The sequence below is a fragment of the Chrysochloris asiatica genome, unplaced genomic scaffold (genome assembly GCF_000296735.1).
Source record: "Chrysochloris asiatica unplaced genomic scaffold, ChrAsi1.0 scaffold00138, whole genome shotgun sequence".
Lineage (NCBI taxonomy): Eukaryota > Metazoa > Chordata > Mammalia > Afrosoricida > Chrysochloridae > Chrysochloris > Chrysochloris asiatica.
The window spans coordinates 733110-758192 of record NW_006408656.1 but is presented as its reverse complement, the minus strand read 5'-3'; positions in this window follow the sequence as shown (position 1 = coordinate 758192).

Below are 25083 nucleotides of genomic sequence, written 5' to 3'. Positions count from 1 at the left end.
TTCATAGAACCCAGCTTCTCGTATTATTTGCTCAGCATACAAGTTGAATAAGTATGGTGAAAGAGTACAAGCTTGTCGCACACCTTTCCCAATTTTAAAACATTCAGTGTTCCCCTGCTCTGTTTGAACAACTGCTTCTTGGTCCAGGTACAGATTTATCAGAAGTATAATTAAGTATATATGTGTATTCCTTTCATCTTTTCTTGATGCATTCTTCATCATTCAATAATTTGTCTACTGATAGAGACACTATATACGGTGTCCAAAGAGCAGCTGGTGAGCTTGAACCACCGACTTGCCATTCAAGTTCTGGAATACTTATACTTCTCAATGTTGTCCATAGCTTGTCATGATCCACACAGTTGAAAGCCTTCACGTAGTCAATAAAGCATAGGTAAATATCCTTTTGATATTTTCTGCTTTCAGCCAAGATCCATTGGACATCAGCAATGATATCTCTCGTTCCATGGCCTCTTCTGAATCCAGCTTGGACCTCTGGAATTTCTCTGTCAATGTATGATTGTAGCCATTTCTGTATTATCTTTAGCAAAACTTTACTCGCTTGAGATATCAAAGAGATGTCTGATGATTTCCGCATTCTGTTGGGTCACCTGTCTTTGGAATGGGCACAAATATGGATCTCTTCCAATCAGTCGGCCAGATTTCAATTTTTGTTCCATCAATTCCTGGTGCCTTGTTCTTTGCCAATTCTCTCAATGCACTTTGGACTTCCTCCCTGAGTATCATTGCTCTTGTTCATATGGTACCTCTTGAAATGGTTGAACATTAACCATTTCCTTTTGGTACAATGACTCTGTGTATTCCTTCCATCTTTTCTTGATGCATTCTTCATCATTCAATAATTTGCCTACTCATAGAGACACTATATAGGGTGTCCAAAGAGCAGCTGGTGAGCTTGAACCACCGACATGCCATTCAAGCCAACTTTGCATTCCAGAGCATTATCCTTCAGCACCACACCAGGACTCCATGAATAATTAATCCAGGCCTGATTTATGGCAAATGTTCAAAAAATTATAGACATTTAAAAAAATCTTTGCTGTAACAGGTTTCAGTGTACTTAGCGTTCTGGTGTATCGGCATTTACTATTTATATCAGTATCTGTCAAAATTCCCTTATTCACTAATGAAGTTATTTCACAATGAAACTTCTGAAGATTATTAACAATCATAAAAGACAGTACTACTATTTGTAATTTATTTTAAAGAAAGAATTTTCTATTTGCAAGCAGTTGGTGCAGGGATAATGGTAAAGCCTATGATTCTAAAGAGAAGGAAACCTAGGGCACTCTTCAATGTTTATTTTCTTCCCTAGTTATAAAGTTTCACTCTCTTTTTTTAAGCTTCCCCCATTCCATCTTCTGAAAATGTTACATATCTCTATATCTTTGACAAGGAATCCTGGTGGCACAAAATTAAGTGGTTCAACAAGAGAACCTGGAGATCTGATTCCATACAAATTACAACCTAGAAAATCCTATTGGGCAGTTTTACTCTGCCACATGGTGTCATTATGAACTGAAATCTACTTGATGGCACCTAACAACTTCTTTGACATTGTGAACCTTTTTGATAATATATTCACATGTTTCGTCCTATCTATGGGATTCAGCAGTTTGGTGCCTCATCACGTGGTCAGTTTTTAATTCCAGCATGCCCTGCATTGTGGTATTTAGCTAAAACACTGAACTAGAAGTAACAGTCATCAGATTTTAATAGTAGCTATATGATACTTTCTTAATTTATTTGGATATCATTTTCTTCTTCTGACAAACAGTGGGATGTTTTCTAAGATTCTCTGATTCTAGAAATCTATAATATCTATACAATTTATTTTTTCTATCTCATAATAATTATGTTTGTTTATTAGAGAAAATGAAAATATTAAGTGGCAGATCTTTGGTGAAAAAGCATTGTAAAGTTACTAGAAAAGTATATAGAAAAATTTTGTCTATTGAAAAGCTAAGTAAAATTTATTACCAAATGATGTTATCCTTCAGACATGTAACCTGGTAGCACTGATGAATAAGAAGTTTTGCATCCATTCAGACAGAGGGGCTACAGTTGGGTACAGGTTCTGAAGCTGAGGAACTGATTACTCAGCTGGAAGATTGACCAGACCTGGGGCAGGGCCAGGATAGCTACCCTAGAGACTGTCCCATGATGGAGAAACTGCTTCTCACAGTCCCTGCTCTGGGCTGAGCAGCTGGGCTCCTCTACCTAGGTCCAAATGCAAGTTATTTGCTTCTACTTAGCTCTTAGCCTTCTCCTTTATCAAATCCTAGGGTTTGCAAAAGCTTGTTTTTCACTGATTCTGCTCCCCAGTCTGTTGATGTGGAGGTTGGAATGAGTACGTTTCCTTTCTGTACTAAAGGCTCACAAATGGAGAAAGGAAGTGAATAGAATAAAAGGGGAGAAAGTGGTGGTTAAGTGAATCAAGGATTTTCTGACTCTTCATAAAAGGGTCCACCAAGGTTATCTTAGCATCTATCTTAAGAATGTAAAGAATTCCAAGAAATTAGATTATGTCATTCTTCTAATACACCCATTTTCATGAGTCACTCCACCCAATTTCAGGGAAGTTCTTCCTTCTGTCTTGCTAAATATTAAATCTTATCTTTCCTATTTGTAATCCCAGTGCAATTGGAGAGTAATTTGCAAAGACCTCTGAAAATAATATTTCTTTAGAGATCTGAGATTATAATTCTATTCAAATTGAATTTCACTGAGTATCCAAAATTGAGCTACATCCTGGGGCAGTAGAAAGATGAACAGGATAAAAGGCTATCTCTCAGAGAATACACTCTCTTGTGTAATCAAATAATTGTGGTAAAATTTTGAGGTATAACTTCTTGGCACTTTAAATAAAACAATATGAATTATGACTCTTCTAGAAGGAAGTGGTGTTATATTTCCCCAAAGTATTAGTCTACTGGGTAGTTTAGATTAGTTTAATTTTTTAAGTGATAGCTCAAGGAAGTTACTTTTGGGAATTCCATCCTTCACAATGTTGTCCTGTCTTCTGTCTCTTTTAGATTAAATAATCACATGCATGACTTTCATTGTTCTCAGATGACTGTGAACACAGGATTGCTTGATTACATGTGAAACTATGGTCCACTTCCTTCTGATAGATTGTTAAATTTAAGAGCCCGTTGGAGTCTCAAATATGATTCACATAATGAGTTCTCAGCTCTTTATAAACCTACTGTGAAGGACAGAACCTGGGCCACTTAGGATGTGGATGCAAATGTAGCGGAGGAAGAGAGAGATAGGGATTCAGTAGGATGGGAATCAAGAGCCTTTTGGGTCTAACAGTATCTAGGGCAATGCTGTAGACTTAAGTAACAAGATATGTGGAATAGTTTTCAACTTAGTCTTCTGACTTAAAAGAAAAGAAGGCTGCTCTAGGATTTCTCTCTATACCAGATACCTGCTATAAAAAGGAAACACTCATGGCATGATATAGTTGATGAGGGCTGGGGGAAAAAAGGGAGGAAATCAATACAAATTTTGGGGTGAAAGAGCATTTCATATGAGTTGAGCCCTGGAGGATCTATGGAACAAATATCAAGGAGTTGGTGTCCTCAGTGACTTAAAGAACATTTAAAACTAGGGCCTTAATGTTCAATAAATTAAGTTCTTACAAACTGTTCTGAAAAGCATAATAGCAGGTAGAATTTGTAGGTTTGCTATGAGGGAAAAAATGGTAGGGTGAATGTGAGGTTAGTGTTTAAAGGTTGAAGGTGGAAATGGGTTATGGTGAGAAAGGAGTTATTGTTCAATATTTTTGGAGTTGGTTCTGACTCACAGGGGACCTGTATAGGGCTTCTGAGGAGGAGCTGGTGGTTTTGAACCATCAACCTAGCAGTTAACTGTTCAGTGCTAATCCCACAGTGCCAAGGAATAGGAAATGACATATTGGAGGAAGGGAAGACTCTTTTTAAAGCCTAGATCCTTCTCTCATCTCTTCAAAGGAGAAACTCTGAAGCTCTGAGGGCATTCTAAAATTAGGTAACATTCACAAAGCCACAGTGGATTGGAGACTCTGGTGGGCAAAGTGGACACAGAGGCAGTAGAAGGTGTCAGGCAAAGACTGGTTACACCCTGAAGGGCAATAGAACAGGATTTTGGGGGTAGACACTAAATCTCTCATCCATCAGTCTATGTCAGTTAATCAGAGGAAGTGGGATAACTGTCATCTTTTGATCAGATGGAGAGATGCAGGAGGGGGTTGGTACGTGTGTCAACCCCAGGGCCTGCTGCCCAGGAGTCTCAGCTCCAGAAGAGCTCTCTATGTTAGAGTACGACAAATAGACAGAGGAAGAGGTGAAGGAGAAGGAGGAGAAAGAAGAGAGACGGAATCTAACAGAAGCACAGAGAGAACGTTTCTCTGAAAGGAAATGATTTTCATACAAAAGAAAGTGAAACTGAAATTGAACCACCCCAAACTGCAAAAGGCAAATTTCTCTGGTTACACCATCTGAGGATATGTCTCTTCTTTTTGTTACAACCATCCTTTTCTTCCTTCACCAAGGGAGCATTCTCCTGCTTGCTCTTCCCTACTTTGAACTAGCAGTTTGCCAGCTTGCTCCAGAAGTGGGAGCAAATAAGAAAGTGGGTACAAATGAGATGTAAACTAGTTAAAGTGTTCTAAAGTACATGCTATACTTTTTACCATATTCATTTGAACTTATTTCTTCTAACCATATGATAAAGTGATAAGGTGTCCAACATCTTGACCTCTAGGTCTTGTTATACCTCCCCTGTTAATTTCAGGAGCTCTGGTAATGTAGTGGTTACGAATTGGGCTGTGAACTGCAAGGTCAGCAGTTTGAAACTACCAGCTGCTCTGTGGGAGAAAGATGAGGCTTTCTGCTCCCGTAAAGATTTACAGCCTCGGAAACCCTGTTTAGGGTAGCTGTGGGTTGAAACCGACTCGACAGCACAAACTATAACAACAACAACAAACTATAAAATGACAAGATGGAAATACATGGTCTTTAAGTTTCTTTCCAATATAATATTTTATGGTTCTAATTTATTGAGTCCTGGTGTGGCACTGTAGGATAAAGCACTGGACTGCAAGGTAAGTTTGAACTACAAGGTTAGTGGTTCAAACTCACCAGTAGCTCCTTAGAAATCCTATACAGGGTCATGTGAGTTGGAACTGACTGGAGGGAAGTAAACAACAACAGCAAATTTATTGAGAGAATACTCTGTGGAAAACTTAATGATTCTTAACTCTAATTTTCAAAACAAGCTAGAAAGTGGTCATTACGACCCACAGATGAACTAAATGAAACATAGAGTCTCCTGACTTTTTCCACATTGCAAACTCTGCGCTCACAAATCCTCCATAGTGACACACAATGAAAGGCCACCAGGTGGCAGCTGATCACTATTCTCTGAGTCCTGCGGTAGTTGGTAAGTGTCTTCCACTTGGTTCCCACTTATAGGGACCCTACGCACAACAGAATTAAACACTGCACGTCCCGTGCCATCCTTACAATCATTGTTATGCTTGAGCCCATTGCTGCTTGAGCCCATTGGAGCCCACTGCGCCAATCCATCTTGTTGGGGGGTCTTCCTCTTTTTCACTGACTCTACATTTTTCCAAGCATGATATCCTTCTCTAAGTACTGATTCCTCCTGATAATACGTCCAAAGTATGAGAGATGTATCACCATCCTGGATTCTAAGAAGCTTCTTCCTGTACTTCTGCTAACACAGATTTATTTGTTCTCCTAGAAGTCCATGGTACCTTTAATATTCTTCTCCAGCATCATAACTCAAATGCATTAGTTCTTCTATTGTCTGCCTATTCATTGTCCAACTTTCACATGCATATGTGGACATTGAAAATACCATGGCTTGGGTCAGGTGTATTTTAGTCTTTATAACCCTCCATATTCCTTGACATCATTTCACCACTCCTCCTTTCCCTCATGTCCCAGGGTTCTGTAACAGACTGCAACATCTCACAAAACTCAATTGTCAAAAGAATGTCTCATGCAATTGTGGAGGCTGGCAAGTCCCAAATCTATAGTTCAGAGTTCAGTCTGGAGGGATCGTCTCACTTACATAGTCTTAGGAGCTGAGGAACCCAAATCATAGGTCAGACCACGGGCTGTTCATGTACAAGGCTGTGAGAGCTGGTGAATCAGATAAGGTGATGGGCTGAAAGCCCCATGGACTGGAAGTCAGGTGTAATGAGCCAAATGCAAGATCCAAAGCAGTCTTAGCAATTAGAGTCAGAACATGCCCCCAAAAGAAACTAAGGTGGTGCATTGAGTCACACCCTCTACTAAAGTGGGATCATCCTTAATTCTTAGTTCCATTGTAGTTTTACTCCTTTGTTGTTGTTATTGTTAAGTACTGTGTAGTTGGTTCTGACTCATAGTGACCCTGCATAAGGTTTCTGAGGCTGTAAATCTTTAGGGGAGCAGAAAGCTTCATCTTTCTCTCACAGAACAGCTGGTAGTTTCAAACTGCTGACCTTGAGGTTAGCAGCCAGATTTGTAACCACTATTCTACCAGAGCTCCAGTCAGTTTTGAATTCAACAGTTCATATACTTTTTGCTTCGTATCTTTGATTATAAACCCCACAGTATAAAGTCACTCATCTCACTTTCTCCCTTATTTCCCATTTCCATTCCTAACCCTTCCCTCTGGCCTTCCTAATTTTGTCCTAGGGTAAATATTGCCCTTTTGATTTCAAAGTGTTGATTGTTCTAAGGAGAGTAGCCTTCCTCTGTTATTAATCTTCTGATAGATCTATTGTATGGCTGAAAGTTGAGTCACTGGGGTGAGTTCAGTTCCCAGCCTGAAGTGACTAAGTGCCATAATATTGGGTTTCTATATCAGAAACCCTATACAGGGTCACTATGGGTCAGAATTGACTCAATGGCACTTCACAACAACAACAACAACATAGGACCAGCATCGGACTGCAAACCACAAGTTTAGCAGTTCAAACACACCAGATGTTCCTTGGAAATCTTTTACAGGCTCACTATGAGACAGAACAGCACTTAACAACAACATCAGTCTATATCAGGCCAGTAAGCCTGATCTTTTTCATGATGTGAGTTTATTCAACATTTCTCTCCCATTCTATCCAGGACCTCCTAATGTGAAAGGTGAATAGTGATAGTTTGGCACCATCTAGTTCTTCTGGTCTCAGGGTTGGGTTACGGAGATTGAGATTTGCATGTTCCATTAGACAAATTGTTTTCATGTCTTTGATTTTCATCACTGTTCTTTCCACCAGAATGGGAGAGACAAATAGCTGTACCTTAGATTGCTATTCACAGTTTTTAAGACCCTAGTCACTACTCACCAAAGTAGGACACACAACATTTTCTTTGTGAACTGTGTTGTACCAAGTTGTCTTGATGTCCCCTAAGACTATGGTCTTGAGAGCCTCCAGGCCCAGCAACTCATTCCTTCAAGGTGTTTAGTTAAGGATAAGAAATATTTGCATAACTTTGCCTCCCGTATGTTCAAGCTCTCTTTTTCCTAGGCAAAGATGTTCCTGTGGGTCCTGGAGAGCCACTGAGAATAAGGAAGAAAAGCTAGTTTTCTTCTTATCAAGGGAGGAAGAGGAGGCTGTGTGCTCAGAACCTCTGTTAGCCAGAGGCAATGACCCTCTGTGGCTCCCAATGCTTCTTGCTCAGCTGCTTGGCATCTGTGCCTCCATCCGAGAGTGGGTTGTCTCTAGAGTTCCTGCCAATCTCCTAGCTCTAGCAGAAGGAGCCAGAAAGGGCACAGATGTATTCTTCATCTTGAAGGCTATGGGTGCCATGGAGCAATTTCAGGAACCAGAAGAGGCAATTGGATGTCACAGGTCCCCTCACCCATGTCCTCCACCCCTACAACTTTTGCTCCCTCCTTCTTCCCTCTCACTTCCCCAAATATTTTCCTTGACCTTCTGAAATAGTATTCATCCTTGGCACATCCTTAATGAAGAGCTACCACATCTAGAAAGATTCACTTGTTTACTTATTTTTTCATCTTAAATGAATCGAATTTTCTGTGATCTAAATCAGATAGTTAGAGGTTTTCCAGATACTCCATAAACAAGGTCATTCATCAGTTTTCTTTGGTCAACTCTCTGGGTTGTGGGCAACTCTCACAACTATCCAGAACCACTCATCTGTCAAATTGTCATACTGTGGTGGCTAGCATGTTGCTGTGATGCTGGAAACTATACCACTGGTATTTAGATGCCAGAATGGTCATCACTTGTGAGCTTGCAGAATAACACAGACTAGGAAGAAGGAGAGATGGATTACTTCTGAATGTTTAGCCACTCAAAACATTATGAATAACATTGGAGACGTGCCACATAGCACTGGAATATTGAATATTGAAATATTATGAATAGTACCAGAATATTGTCAGCTGTAGTCCTGGTGTGGCCCTGTAGGATAAGCACTGGACCACAAGGTTAGTTTGAACACAAGGTCAGAGGTTCAAACTCAAAGAAAACCTATACAGGGTAGCTATGAGTCAGAATCAACTCAACAACATTTAGTAGTAAACAGTGCTGGAAAATGAGCCCCTCAGTTGGAAGTCACTCAAATACTACCGGGGAAAAGCTGCTTCCTCAAAATACAGTTAATCATGATGACGTCAATAGAGTAAAATTTTCAATACCTTCATTTGCTGATGGGCACGATTCAAAATGAGGAGAAACTGCTATAGTATCCATTAATAATGAACATGGAATGTACAAAACATGAATCTAGAAAAATTGGAAGTTGTCAAAATGAAGTGGAAATTAGAAACATCTATATACAAGGCATTGTTGTAGTTGGAACCAACTCATAGTGACCCCATGCACAGCAGAACAAAACAATGTCTGGTCCTGGGCCAACCTCTCTACCGCTGCCACATTTGATGCCATCAATGCTGCCACCTGGTCAATCCATCTCATTGGGGGTCTTCCTCTTTTTTTCTGACCCTCCATCTTACCAAGCATGATATCCTTCTCCAGCGACTGTTCCCTTCTGACAATATGTCCAAAGTAAGAGAGATGAAGTTTAGCCATCCTGGCCTCAAAGGAGCACTCTGGCTGCACTTCTTCCAAAACGGATCTATTGGTTCTTTTGGCAGCCCATGGCACTTTTAGTATTCTCCTCCAACACCACAATTCAAAGGCATCAATTCTACGATCTTCCTTATTCACTGTCCAGCTTTCGCATCCATATGAGGTTATTGAAAATACCATGGCTTGGGTCAGGCACACCTTAGTCCTCAAGCTGACATCTTTGCTCTTCAACATTTTAAAAAGTTCCTGTGCAGCAGATTTGCCTAATGCAATACGTCGTCTGATCACTCGATTGCTGCTTCCTCGAGTGTTGATAATTGATCCAAGAAGAATGAAGTCCTTGACAACTTCAATCTTTTCTCCGTTGATAAGAATGTTGTTTATTGGTCCAGTGGTGAGGATTTTTGTTTTCTTGACATTGAGATGTAATCCATACGTAAGGCTGTGCTCTTTGATCTTCATCAATAAATGTTTTAAGTCTCTTTCACTTTCAGCAAGCAAGGTTGTATCATCTGCATATCACAGGTTGTTAATGAGTCTTCCTCCAATCCTGATGCCACGTTCTTCTTCATAGAGCCCAGCTTCTTGTATTATTTGCTCAGCATACAGGTTGAATACGTATGGTGAGAGAAAACTCAACCTTGTCGCACATCTTTCCCAATTTTAAAACATTCAGTGTTCCCATGCTCTGTTCGAACAACCGCTTCTTGGTCCGGGTACAGATTTATCAGAAGTACAATTAAGTGTTCTGGAATACTCATACTTCACAATGTTGTCCATAGCTTGTCATGATCCACATAATCGAAGGCCTTTGCGTAGTCAACAAAGCATAGGTAAACATCTTTCTGATATTCTCTGCTTTCAGCCAAGATCCATCGGACATCAGAAATGATATCTCTTGTTCTATGGCCTCTTCTGAATCCAGCTTGAACCTCTGGAAAGTTCTCATTCAATGTATAATTGTAGCCATTTCCATATTACCTTTAGCAACACTTTACTCGCTTGAGATATCAAAGAGATTGTCCCATGATTTCCGCATTCCGTTGGGTCACCTCTCTTTGGAATGGGCACAAATATGGATCTCTTCCAATCAGTTGGCCAGATAGTTGACTTCCATATTTTTTGGTAGAGATGAGTGAGTGCTTCCTGTGTTGCCTCACTTTCTTGAAAGATTTCAATTTTTATTCCATCAATTCCTGGTGCTTTGTTCTTTGCCAATACCTTCAATGCACTTTGGACTTCCTCCCTGAGTATTTGGCTTTTGATCATATGGTACTTTTTGAAATGGCTGAACATTAACCATTTCCTTTTGGTACAATGACTCTGTGTATTCCTTCCATCTTTCTTGATGCATTCTGCATCATTCAATAATAATTTGCCCAGAGAATCTTTCAATAACGAAAGTCGAGGCTTGAATTTTTTCTTCAGTCCCCCCAGCTTGAGAAATGCTGACTGTGTTCTTCCCTTTTGGTTTCCTAGGCATTAGTGAGCCGAAATGGATGATATTGCTCATTTTGAATCTGACAATCATATGGTTTACTTTGTTATTGTTAAGTGCCATCGAGTCAATGCCGATCCATAGCAACCCTGTATAGGGTTTCCAAGGAGAAGCTAGTGAGCTTGAACTACCGACCTTTCAGTTCAAACAATTTTGCAGTCTGACATATTAGCCCACAGCGCCACACCAGGCTAGGAATGACAAACTGAAGAGAAATGGCATTGCATTCATCATCAAAAAGAACAATTGCAAGATTTGTCTTTGAGTATAATTCTGTTTGTGATAGGATAATAGCCATATGCCTACAAGGAAGACCAGTTAATATCACTATTATTCAAATTTCCACACCAATCACTAAAGCTAGTGATGGCAAAATTGAAGAATTCTACCAACCTCTTAGGGAGTTCTGATGTGGCAGTGTAGGATAAATATTTGATTGCAATGTCAGTTTGAATCCCAAGGTTGGCTGTTCAAATCCACTAGCCACTCTTTGGAAACCCTATACAGGGTCTCAATGAATCAGAACTGACTTGATGGCACTTAAAAACAAGAACAAGCAATATTTTCAGTTGGAAATCCATTAAAAATGTAATCAAGATGTATTGATAATTACTGGTGATTAGAATGCAAAGGGTGGAAACCAAGATGAAGGTCAGTAGTTGGAAAATAAAGCCTTGGTGATAGAAATGATCCTGAAGATCATATGATAGAATTTTGCAAATACAATAACTTATTCATTGCAAATACTTTTTAAAGTTTTTATTGTACAATGAGTGGTAGTTTACATGAGAAAACATCAGTTTTACACTCATCATTTCATTGCAATGCTTACAATCTCCTCTGTGCTTCATCATATGTAGTTGGTTCCATTCTATCTGTGTTTTTTTTTTTTGGGGGGGGGATGTTGAGGGGGAAAATGTACACAAAAACACTCAGGATTATATAATAAACCAAAAGGCACATTCTGTAAGCCTGCTTCCTTGTCTCAAACATATAGCCTTTTTCTTTCCATGAGTCTAGAGTCCTAAGCTGCTCTATCTCTCCATGTCCTTATCTTTGCCTACATCTCTGGTGTCACTGCCTCTCTGGATAGGATCCCACATTCCACTGGTGCTCTTCTCCTTTGATGGTCCCAGGGTCCTCTGTTCCTGGACTGTAAGATTAACTACTCCCCTCTTTTTGTTACAAACCTTCTATCTTTACTGTTGTGACAGTCACAGTTAGTCTTGATAACAATTATTCACTGTTGAATCATAAGAATCTTATCTCCATATCTTTTCGCCAGACCTGTCTAGACAAGATGAGAACAATTCAGTGAGGATTCTACCTTTCCCTGCACTTCTGAAACTAAACTTCTTCTTGAAACTTGTAAGCCAGTCACTTTGTGCCTTTATTTGTTGTTGTCAGGTGCCATTGAGTTGGAACTGACTCATAGCAACCCCATGCACAGCAGAAGGAAACAATATCGGATCCTGGGCCAACCTCACTACCACTGCCACACTTGAGTCCATCAATGATGTCTCCTGGCAGATCCATCTCATTGGGGGTCTTCCTCTTTTTCTCTGACCCCCCATCTTACCCAGCGACTGTTCCCTTCTCCAGTGACTGTTCCCTCCTGACAATATGTCCAAAGTATGAGAGATGAAGTTTAGCCATCTTGGTCTCCAAGGAGCACTCTGGATGCACTTCTTCCAAAACAGATCTATTGGTTCTTCTGGCAGTCCATGGCACTTGACTTGCTATATTGAAGGTTTCTATGAGCAAAATATTGAATTATACAGAAAGCATCAAAAAAAGATGGAAGGAATACAGAGTCACTGAACTAAAAAGGAATGGTCAATGTTCAACCATTTCAAGAGGAGCATATGATCAAGAGCCATTGGTACCAAAGTAATAAGTCTGAGGTACACTGAAGGAATTGACAAAGAACGAGGCTCCAGGTATTGGTGAAATACAAATTGAAATCTTTCAACAAATTGATGCAGCACAGGACAATCACTCAAGTATGTCAAGAACTTTGGAAGACACCTAGCTAGCCAACTGCAGGACAGCTAATTATTTATTACGGCCCTTCTAGCCATAATAAATAATTAGTTGTCTTGTGCAATTAGCTTGACATTGAAAAGACCATTCAGTTGAGGATGAAGAAATCTGTTTCTATTTCTGTTTTAAGACATCTGACTCTTTCTCTGGAAGAAAAATTCTCTTCTTTCTCCTTATATTTTCTCTATACAAACAGGTAGTACTGTGTGAGACCTAAATTCTATTTCAAGTTCTGATAATAATTCACGGTTTCAGCAAATGCAAATGACTTCACTACTGGGATCTTCAGCTTGTAAATATAGATGGTAGTTGCTATTTTGGGTTGCTGGCTAATATCAAAGAAGTTCTGGCAGATCTGTGGTTAAGTGTTCCACGGCTAATCGAAAAGTCAGTGGTTTGAACTCACCAGCCACTCACTGGGAAAAGGATGTGGCAGTTGGCTTCTGTGAAGATTTACAACCTTGGAAACCCTATGGAGCAGTTCTACACTGCCCTATAGTGTCATTATGAGTAGAAATTAACTCAACAGCAATGGATCTGATTGGTTAATAGCATAGAGTCCAGATTTACATGTGCTTGGATTTGAACTATACCTTTGACCCTTAAGCAGTCATGTGAATGTGGGAAATTTATTTAACATCTCTGAGTCTCAGTTTTCTCAATTGTGAAATGGGGATTATAATACCAAATACCTTGGTGAGCTTTAAAAAAAAACAATAAAAAACAAAAAAAATGATGTGAACTGCTAAACTGTTACCCAGCTCAAAATACCCTAGCAGTAAATGAGAAATTTTTCTGTGTGAATGAAATCAGCTTTAGCATAGTCTTTTAGCTAAATTTATTCTACCTGGGAGAAAAAAAAAGAGAGAGTGAGTGTGTGTGCATATATCAAATCCTTATTCTGCTTTTCCCATTGAAAAATTTGGACTATCTAAGAATTATAGTCCAAAATCAGCCATAAATTGCTCCAACACTCACTCACCCTCCTTTCCAGGGTAACCAAAAAAACCCATCCATCAACTTTCAAGCTCACCTTTGTCATGCAGAGTGGCCTAGCCCCTAGCTACAAGACCCCCCCTTCCCCAACACTCACCAATACACACACATACATACTTCAAACTGCACACATAATTTCTCAAAAAACAAATTAGAGTCACTGTCCATTCATTGTCAGAAGTCCCTTTCCTATGCCCTGCTCCTGAGGGAATCCTCACTCTCCAATGACATAGCTTCCCCCTCTGCCCACATCCCACACAGGCACATACTGGTCACCATCCCACTTCTCCTCCCATTCTCTATTGCTCAGTAATTATATTCTCCGCCTCCCAATGTCATGCTAATACAGGCTCCTGGCACAGCTGCCCAGATTAAATTAGAGCCCAAACCAGCAGGCTGACTAATTATATTTTCTAGGCTGGAATTGTCTTCTTCCACCTTTGGGGTACTGGGCCAATGAAGAGTAAATGAGCACTGCCAATATTTGCTGAGGATATTTGACTCTTCTTGCCTGAATGGGTTTTTTTTTCCTTCCTAACCAATTTGGGCCCCTCAAATTTGATTAGACCAGAATGAGAGAAGAGGAGTTTACTCTAAGGACCCTCTGAAATCCTGCCCATTCTCCTGCTTGTGGAATCAGCAGGGACTTATCACAATCATCAGACCAAACAAACAGAATGGCATGGAATTCTTTCTTAAGAATGAGATTCTACTGCCACCTTGATGGGTCCTTCAATCCTTCCCACTCCCAATATTTTCTCCACTGCCTTTTATTCTCCAATGATGGATGCTGAGTTTTTAAGTTTCTGTTCCATGTGAGAAAGTATTCCACTCTCCTTGAAGACTATGAGGGTAAGCAAAAAGTATTGCCACTAGGGTTCCAGTTCATACACACACTGGTTTATTTCAAAGAAAATGTGTTTAAACATGTCTCTGCAATCAGTGAATGGTTGCAGACAAGTTCTCTCAGTAACACACTCATATTAGTTCATTAGTCTGCCTTCAAAAAAAGGTTCAAACAAAACTAGATTTCAAGGCACTGAGGGTTAACGTGCTGGGCAGTTTGAATCACAAGGTTGGCAGTTTAAGCTCACCAGCCACTTCTTGGAAGCCCTATACAAGTTGCTATGGGTTAAAACCGACTTGACGGCATTCAACAACAACAACTGTGCCAGTTAAATTCAAGGCACTTGGTGCTTATGGTTACTATATTTTGCGATTACAAAGGGATAATTTCAATAGATTTTCTTGAAGGACACAGGATGGTCATAGGGGCTTATTATGAAGAAGTTTTAAGAAAACTGAAAACTACATCGATGAGAAAAAGACCAGGAAAGTTGCACTGAGGAACTTTTTCTATCATGACAATACATCTGCTTATTCTTCAAGGGTGGCAAAGGCTGTTTTAGTGGAATTTCACTGGGAAATCTTACCCCATACGATTTACACCTCTGTCATTGTCCCTCAAGACTTCTTTTTGGTCCTCATACTTAAAGAACATTTAGAGGAAAATAATTCGAGTCCCTCAGAGATGCCAAACTACCATTTTGAAGTGGTAAAATTGAAGAGTGCAGAATTCTTTCAGGGAAGGGATAGAAAGATGGAAGCACCACCTTTGAAAGTGTACAGACCTAGAGGATATGTCAAGAAACAATAACTTCACATTTTGTTATTTGGCTTAATGAAAGTTCTATGATTTTTTAGCCATACTTTTTGACTTACCCTCGAATAGAACACTTCTTATTGCACATGCAACCACAAAGCACCCAACTTTACCTGTATCCACAAAATGTCAGGGTTCATCAGCTGGCTCAACTTCTTCAGGAAAAGAAGTGTTGCTACTTGGAGCTTACGAATATTTAGTGATGCTTTGAGTCTTTATGGAATATCAGATGTTCTATGTAAACTGGAGCAAACTGTGATTGAAAAATTACAGCTCTGACTTCTAAAGTGTCTAGAAAAAGCAAATTTTCTACAAGTTACCATTTTGATAAGTTCATAATTTGGCCCTAATAGAGCCTGTATTCTTTACTATGGGAATCAGGTGACTTTATTTGGTGTCTTCAATAACATGTGTGGTGTACAGTGTAGGCACAGAAGTTTGAGGTAGGGAGAAGAAAAGTCGTGATAGACAAGTTGGGCCTTGAATGGAGGTTTAAAAAGTATCCAGAAGGCCAATAATGTGATAACAGGATTTTGGGCAGAGAGAATAATGGTATAGAGTCCAGAAGGATGTAGCGATTTCACAACCTGTGAGCACAGTGGTCATAAATGAGTGTTGAGAAGTAGAGGAATGTTTTATTTCTGGAACTTTCTGGGCCCCACATTTATGTCTTCATAGTTGACAGGACCATATCTTCTTCTCAAAGGCCAGAGTTATGCCAGTTAGGACCCATTACTTTGTTTTCAACTTTCTTCTCAATTTGCACACAATTCCTAGCACAAATCCTTGTCTCATTCTTGTATGACTATTTCTTTTAGAGGTGCATTTCAAAAGAATGTAGAATCTCCAGTCAACTGAAATGGAATATTTTTGGCAGTAAGAATTCTTAAATCACACACACACACACACACACACACACACACACACACACACTTGGACTGGATCTTGTGCACTCATCCACACAGGCAAGAAATGTCCTTACTTTCTCGTTGATTCAGTGACAATAAAATTGAAGAATTCTACCAAACTCTTTCATCGGAAATTACTGGTGATTGAAATGCAAAATTGTAAAGAAAAAGGAAAGATCAGTAGTTGAGAAATTTGGCTTTTTTCCAGCAACATAAATGGTGACTATACATGTGGACCTCAACAGATGGGATACAGAGGAATCAAATTGACCATATCTGTGGGAAGAGATGATGGAAAAGCACATTAGCAGCAGCCAAAACAAAGCCAGGGATTGACTGTAGAACAGACCATCAATTGCTTGTATGTAAGTTCAGGCTGAAGCTGAAGAAAATGAAAACCAGTCCATGAAAGCCAAAATATGATCTTGAGTAATCCCACCTGAATTTAGAGACCATTTCAAGAACAGATTTGATGCATTAGACACTAAATACCAAAGACCAGAAGAGTTGTGAGATGATACCAAGAACATCATAACTGAAAAAAAATAAAAGATTATTTAATTGACAGAAAAGAAAGAAAAAACCACATTGGATATTAGAAGAGACTCTGAAACTTGCTTAGTTAAAAAGAATGGAAGAAATCCTCACAACTAGACCAATAAACAGCTTCATGATAAATGGAGAAAAGAATAAAGTTGTCAAGGATTTATTTTTACTTAGATTATGATAATGTTCATGGAAGTAGCCGTCAAGAAATCAAAGGACATATTGCCTTGTATAAGTGTGCAGTTAAAGACCTCTTTCAAGTGTTAAGGAGCAAAGATGTCAGTTTGAGGAATAAGGTGTGCCTGACCCAAGACATAGTATTTTCAATCACTTCATATGCATGTGAAAACTGGACAATGAATCAGGAAGACCTTAGACTAATTGGTGCAATTGTGTTGGTGAAGAATGCATCATGGACTGCCAGAAGAACAAATGGGTCTGTCTTGGAAGAAGTACAGCCAGAATGCTCCTTAGAAGCCAGAATGACGAGATTTGGTCTCTCATACTTCAGACATGTTTTCAGGAAGGACCAGTGCCTGGAGCAGGACATGATGCTTGTTAAAGTGGAGAATCAGTGAAAAAGAGGATGACCCCTCTACGAGATGAATTGACACTGGCAGTAGCAATGGGCTCAAGCATAACAATTGTGAGGTTGGCACAGGACTTGGCAGTGTTTTGTTTTGTTGTACATAGGGTCACTATGAGTCAGAACTGACTTGAAGACACCTAACAACAACAACAACAATATAGTAAACAGTCCTTTCCTACTATCATTTGATGTTCAATTAAACACATTTTTTTGGTAAAATTCCTGAAGTAAGCAATATAGTTATTTGAAACATTTTTCCTCTTGTGCAAGAATTTCCTGTAATTGTTGTTAAGTGCCGTCGAGTTGGTTCCAACTCATAGCTATTCTGTAAAGGGTTTCCAAGCAGCAACTGGTGAGTTTGAACCCCCAACCTTATGGTTCAAACTGACCTTGCCGTCAAGTATATTAACCTTTAGCTTCATACCAGGATTCTTGGAATAGTAAAGTCATATTAATGCAGACAATAGACTCTACAGATGTAGAAAGGTTTCAGTTCTTAGTATACATTGCAGATATATAAGTTGAGTTTTAATTCAAACTCCTGCTGTCCTCACAATCCCCATGTCTTCCTCACTTACAGGGTCTCTCTCTCACCCCACCTCTCTGCACACCTACTATGAAGCACAATCTTGATTCTAGAGAGATTAGCCAAACTAGGATCTTAAGCAAACTTTGGGATGAAGGAGCAGGAAGCATCCAGGATAAGAATATGATAGTGGATGGAATAGCATCTGGTGATGGCAGAGAGGGGGAAAAATCATTTTATCTACTCCTCTACATCTTTTTTGACAACGTTAAGTCATTTTCCTTTTACTAACATCTCACTTGGTTGTTTTCCTTTGCCATGTAGGCATATACTTCACCACACATTTAATTCAATTACCTGTTTACTGTTTTAAATGTTTTTAAGCCATAAACTTCTTGAGACTTGGGCAAATACATTTGTTTAGAGTACAGAATTCTCAACAAGAACTTCCCATAGGAAAAGAGGAATAAAATTTCCCTCTTATCAGGGGTTATCTGGGAAACTAAGGTAGTTTGTCCTGACTTTAAACATAATGGGATAACTCCTAAAAGAAGCTGTAAAAATATTATTATTATTTGTTGTTAAGTGCTATCAAGTCAGTTCTGACCCATAGTGAACCTGTATAGAGTTTCCAAGGAGTGGCTGGTGAGCTTGAACCTCCCACTTTGCGGTTCAATCTGGCTTTGCAGTCCAGCGCATTAACCTGCAGCGCCATATCAGTACTCCATTAGCTCTGCTCAGTACATTGAATAAATACATTGAGATTTGTGATACAGAATCACATTAAAAATAAGGCACATTTTCAGTTTCAGAAGGACTTGCATTCTGTAGAAGAAATAAACAAACAGCATTAATTGTGATAATGCAGCACAGACTGATAAGTGCTGTGATAAAGATTCAAAACAAAAAAGTGTTCCTTTTATGTACTGGAAAGATGATTGATTCAGTCTGGAAATTAAAATCATTGAGGAAATGTCAGAAATTAGAAAAGTGAATGAGAAAATCATTGGGAAGATGCCAGAATAATCTAATCTGAATATAATTTAGTTATGAATAAGGGTTATGGGAGATGAGGAAGGTGGAAGAGCATTTTCAGTAGCAAAAAATCACAAGTGTAAATGTATACACTGACACAGGATAAAGAGTTTTGAGGAATAGTAAAACTACCAATTATCCTGGGTTGGGATCTGTCAGCTAAATGGTGTTCAAGGTCAGGTTTGAGAACTGATAACAGTTGGAGGAGGGAGGCAAAATGTGTAGAGTTTTGTAAATCTTTGTATAGATTTTGGCTTTTATGAAATCAATGGAAATTTTTGAGCAAAGAAATGACAGACTTAAAGGGTCAAGGAAAGAGCAGGGAGTCCAGTCAGGAAACGATGACAATAATCCAAGTGAAAGATAATTGGTAGCAATACTGGTGGAATTCTGAATAAATTTTGACGGTTTATGAAAGGGAGAATAAGATAAAGAGTACTCAGAAATCATTTCAGTTTCTTTGATCAGAACAGCTGGAAAGAGAAGGTTAGCAGTAGTAACTGGGACGAAGTTGCCTGGAGGAGGAATAGATTCTGGGGAAGAGCAGTGACACTTGACGATACCAAGTTGATAGTTGGATACGTGGGTTTGGAGTCCAGTGGGAATGATTTGGGCTAAATATATTATTTGCACATAATCAGTTATTGCAAAAATGACTCTAGCATATAATTATCAGAGTCAGAGGAGTAAATTATTTTGTAGATAGAAGATAGAAAGCATTGTGATTTCAAAGTCTGTGTGCTAAGCCACCATGTTGAATTGTTCTTCAAATAAGTTTATATTCCCTGTGCCCCTACTGGTATGGAATGGATCTCAAGGAAGTCAGTACAGATAATTCATTAGAATTTTACATTTGACTAATAATTATTTTAAACTGATAAAAGATACCATTTTACTCTTTAAAAAAAGAAAAGTCACACGTAAGCCTACTGCCTAAGAGATAACCACTGTTATGTTGAGTCTTTTGTATTTCTTTCCTATTCTTTTTCTTTGAATATTTTCAAATGCTGGATTTCATTAAAAATTCTACCAAAACAACCTACTGATATGACAAAGCTGAGTTTCCTGTCTGCCATGGCAAGGGAGATCATTACTTTGTCAGAGTCCTAATAATGTTTTCTTTTTTTGGTGGGGGGATGTGTGAAGTGTCAAGGTATTAATAAACTTTTGAGGAGTGATTAAAATTGAGTAAAGACCCTTGGGTAATAATTGGTAGAAAAAGTAAGGTAAGAGTTATGAAGTGAGAATTTTGAAGAATCTTAGATAATAAATAGCCATTTGGTATTCTATTTGGTATCCACTTAAAAAAGGTTTTCTGTAATCTGAAATAAATAATAAAGTTACCTGAAACATTTTTCCCCTTGAGCAAGAGTTTCATGGGATACTAAAATCCTGTTAATGTAGACAACTGCATGAATTAGAAATATTTCAGTTCTTAGTATACACTGTAGGCAATACAGATCATTATATATATTATATATTATTGACTTTTTGTCCTTTTTCTATATCACAGAAACCTGGTAAATTCATTTAATAAACTCGCCAAAATCAAACTAATTATTCTACTAAGGACATTTAAATTATTCCCTATTTTAACTTATATAAATAATATTGGGATTAATCTATTTGTGTACAAAGATAATTCTTAATATGAGATCATTCCCTTATATGTATCATGTCAGGTGACATGACAAGATCAAAATATTGTAGACACAGCTTAAATCTAAAGTGGCTATAAGTGGTATTGGTTTTGTTTTCTTTGTTTCCAGATGGCCCCAGTACAGTAAATCAAATCAGCTCAGTGGATAGCATCATTCAAGATGTTTCTCTATGGATATTTTATCTTTTCTTGCCTAAGGCAGGAAAAACAAACATAAGGAAAAGATTTGGAGCTCTCTGAAAATTTGAGCTTGCTATTCTCTATGGCTCCAAACTGTTAGAACCTTAAAAGCAAATACGAGTATACAAGAATTCTCCTAGAAATCAAGTTATTAAATGGTCAACTCTAGTAAAAAAAATGATAGAATAAAGAAATCTACTAAATTTCCCTAAACATACATGCATAAACTGACTGCAAATAAACAAAGTATCTTGACTTTTTCACATTTAAAAAAGAGTTTTCTTTTACATGGTGTATATAACATGGTATTTAAACAGATTACTGTGGAGTTTTAGAAAGAAATACACGTAAATGCCTAGTCCATACTTAGTGCTGAACTAATGGGAACAGTTATGAATCTAATGAATGCACTCCAAAGGTGTACCTATTTCAAGACACAGATGAAATGTGACCTCCTTTTGGGGCCATTCCATGAGCCACTTGACATCTATTAGAGTCATAGAGCATGTTTTGTACGTTATATTGCTGTTAGCTACCAATGACTCTGATTCCTGGTGTGGCATTGTAAGATCAGCACTAGTGTGTGAACCACAAGGTCAGCAGTTCAAACCCACCAGCTGCTCCTGAGAAACCCTACACAGGGTCACTGGGAACTTTCTTATCCAATCACTTCCTACTCCCTACTCATAGCTACTATGAATAGGAACTGACTCAATGGCACTTAGCAACAACAACAACAACAAACCAATGACTCAAACCCTGATGTGTAGTGACCCCCACACAATAGAATAAAATGCTGCCTGGTCCTGGGCAATGCCTAGCTTCAGACCTTTTGATCCATAGGGTTTTTATTGGCTGATTTTCAGAACTTCATCACCAGATTTTTCCTTTAGTCTGTCTTAGTCTGGAAGCTCTGATGAAATCCTGTTCAACATCATAGCAACAACACAGAAGCTTCCACTTACAGGTGAGTGTTGGCTGTGCCTGAACTACATTGGCTGGAAATCTAACTCTCATGAAAGAGTAGGTCTTTTTATGAAAAAAAAAAGATTTATATTACTGAACACAAATATACCCACTATGCTATTGCTATTGTTTGATGCAATCAAGTTGGTTCTGATTCACAGTGACACTAATACTGTCTGGTTCTGCACCATCCTCGCAATTACTATGCTTGAGCCCACTGCTGTATCGTGTCAATCCATGTCCTTGAGAGTCGTCTTCTTTTTCTCTGACCCTTTACCTTGCCAAGTATGATGTCTTTTTCTAGGGACTGGTCCCTTCTAATAACATATACAAAATTACAGACAACATTATATTTCAAGATAGATCTTGAAATGAGATTCCTCTTCAATTTGTCATTCCCGGCAAAGTACACCTTATGATTGTCTGATTCAGAATGGTCAATTCCAGTCCATTTAAACTCACTAATGCCTAGGGTATTGCTCTTTATGAGTTCTATTTCATTTTGACAACTTCCAATTTTCTAGATTCATATATTGTACAATCTGTGTTCCAATTATTATTGGATGTTTGCAGCTGTTTCTTCTCATTTTGAGTTGTTCCCCATCAGCAAATGAAGGTCTCCAAAACTTTGGTCCACCTATTTCATGAAGGTAGAATCTATTTTGAGAATCCTGGTTTAGTGCTGTAGGATAAGCCCTGGACTGTTAACTGCAAAGTTGGCAATTGAAACCCACCAGCTGCTCTTCAAAAGCCCTATACAGTGTCATTATGAGTTGGAACCAATTCAATGGCACTTAACAAGAACAACAACCTATTTTGAGGAGTCAGCTCTTCCCCAGTCATATTTTAAGTGCTTTCCAACATGAGGGGATCATCTTCCAACATGATATCAGACAATGTTCCACTGCTATTCATAAGGTTTTCAGTGGCTAATTTCTTAGATATGGACCACCTATTCCTTCTTCCTAGTCTTCATCTGGAAGCTCCATTGAAACCTGTTCACCATGGGTGACCCTGTTGATATTTGAAATACCAGTGGCATAGCTCTCAGCATTACAAAAACATGCAAGCCACTACACTATGACAAACTGGCAAACAAACATTCATTATTATTTTCTTAATTAAGGTTATTAAAATATGTGAATAACCTCTATTAGACAATGAATCCCTGTGATCCTCTTTCATCCATGTTTGCATCTCAACATTTTATAGGACTTGAGCAAATAGAGACTTATTGAATGGGATATAACTTTAATTATCAGCAGATTGGAGTTTTCTGCATTAATATTTCCTACTGTTAATGTGTCTAATCTTGAATTTACTGATAAACCAATATACTGTTACATCAGAATTTACATACAGCACTAGGCATCCCAGTAGGGGAGAGGACCCAAACTGACTTCACTGAATTGTGAATTCTCTGTGACTTCTTCAGCATCAAAGGTTTTGCTTGAGGGGATATCAGGAGTCCAGTCAAGTTTCGGGGGTGGGGTGAGGGGAGGGAGAATAAAGGCCTCCAGTGAATGCTGAGATTAGATAAAGTGAGGACAGTGAAGTTTGCCTAAATCTTCCTTAGAAACTGTCCACAGGGAAAGGGGAGGGGAGGGGGCAATGGCTGGAGGCCAGGAAGGGGATGGGGAAAAGCTGACAGATGGGCTGCTCCCTTTGAGGGCTCTCTGAGGACCAACCATTGCAAAGCCACACAATGTACAGAAGTAAATCAAATCGAGGAACATGTGCACTAAAGAAGGGGAAGGGAGGGAGGGGAAGAGGGCACACAGTAGGAGGGGGTTGAGAAAGAGAGGTGGATACCCCCTTAGGGTCTAAAGAAGACAGAGTTTCTTTCTGGAGCAGTTGGAGAGGGGAAAGATGTAGACAGTGAGGGGCAGTGATCCACAATATTCCAAGGTCTCACGGAGCTTGTGGGGTCATTTCACTTATTCTCAAGAGTCTAGGCAAGACCAAATCTTCAGTAATGCAGATACACAATTTTGATTTTAACAATAATAAAATCCAGACAAAAACTACATTACACTTAAAATAGTGCAATGATTTTAGCATGACTGAGTTGGCACTGCAGAAAATATTCCAAACCTTAATTTAACCTTTAAAGATGTTAAATCCCTTCTAACCTTGGAGAAGACAAAACTCTCACTCTTAAAGTTGAATTTGTGTTTCTAACTCTTGGGTTTACCAGGAGAGAGGTGGGAGGAGTGGGGGAGGAAGATCAAGAGGCTGGTTTGGGGCATATCTTCTCACTGGGTCACTGTTATGGCCTTACTTTTTTTCTTTGCTTTCTTTTCTTGATCTCACCTTCCCTTTGCCAATTCTCATTTTAAGGCACCCTGGTGGTGTAGGGGTTAAGCACTTGACTGCTAACCAAAAGGCTGGAAGTTCCAACCCACTAGCCAATCTGATCAAGAGAAAGATACAGCAATGTGTTTCTGTAAAGGTTTACAGCCTTGGAATCCTTATATGGCAGTGTCATTAAGAGTCAGAATCAACTTGATGACAATGTTTTGTTTTTTAATCTCACTTTCTCCTTCCCAAGTCTCATTTTAATCATTTTACTTATAAAGCCTCAACTGCCAATATCTCCCCACCCCTCTATCTCTCTTCATCATGGTCCTGTCTAATTTAGAAGGCCAAGGTATCCTTTGATTCCCCATTAATGCCCCTTTTATGTGCCATCAAATTGGTTCGGACTCATAGTGACCCTATAGGACACTGCCTCATAGGGTTTCCAAGGTTATGATCTTTACAGAAACAGACTGCCATATCTGTCTCTTGTAGAGTAGCTGGTAGGTTCAAACCATCGACCTTTCTGTTAACAACTGAGTGCTTAGCCACTGTGCCACCAGGGTTGCTTGAGGTAAATGGTTGTTGTTGTTATGTGCCACTGAGTAGGTTCTGATTTACAGTGACCCTGTATAGGGTTGCTGAGGAGTGTCTGGTGGGTTTGAACCATTGACTTTGTGGTTAGTAGTGATCATCCAATAGTGAGGGCCATACCAAGACTCCTGAGGTGAACTGGTGTTGTTAAGTGTTATTGAGTGGATTCCAACTCACAGCAACCTTGTATAGGGTTTCTGAAGAGCAACTGGTGGGTTTGAATTGCCTACCTTGTGGATCAAACTTACCTTGCATCCAAACTGACTTGGCAGTTTAGTGCTTATCCTACAGCACTACACCAGAAGGGAAACTAGGGAGAAGTTAAATCCTAAAGTCCAGGAAAACAGAAGTTCAATACAGGGTATTGATCAAATGCAATCATAAAATGTAAATGCAATCATAAAATATAAATCAAAACTGAGATATTTTTTAAAAGCAAAAGAGACTCTAAAATAATTATTGTTGTTGTTAAGTGCTGTCAACTTTGTTCCAACTCATACCAACC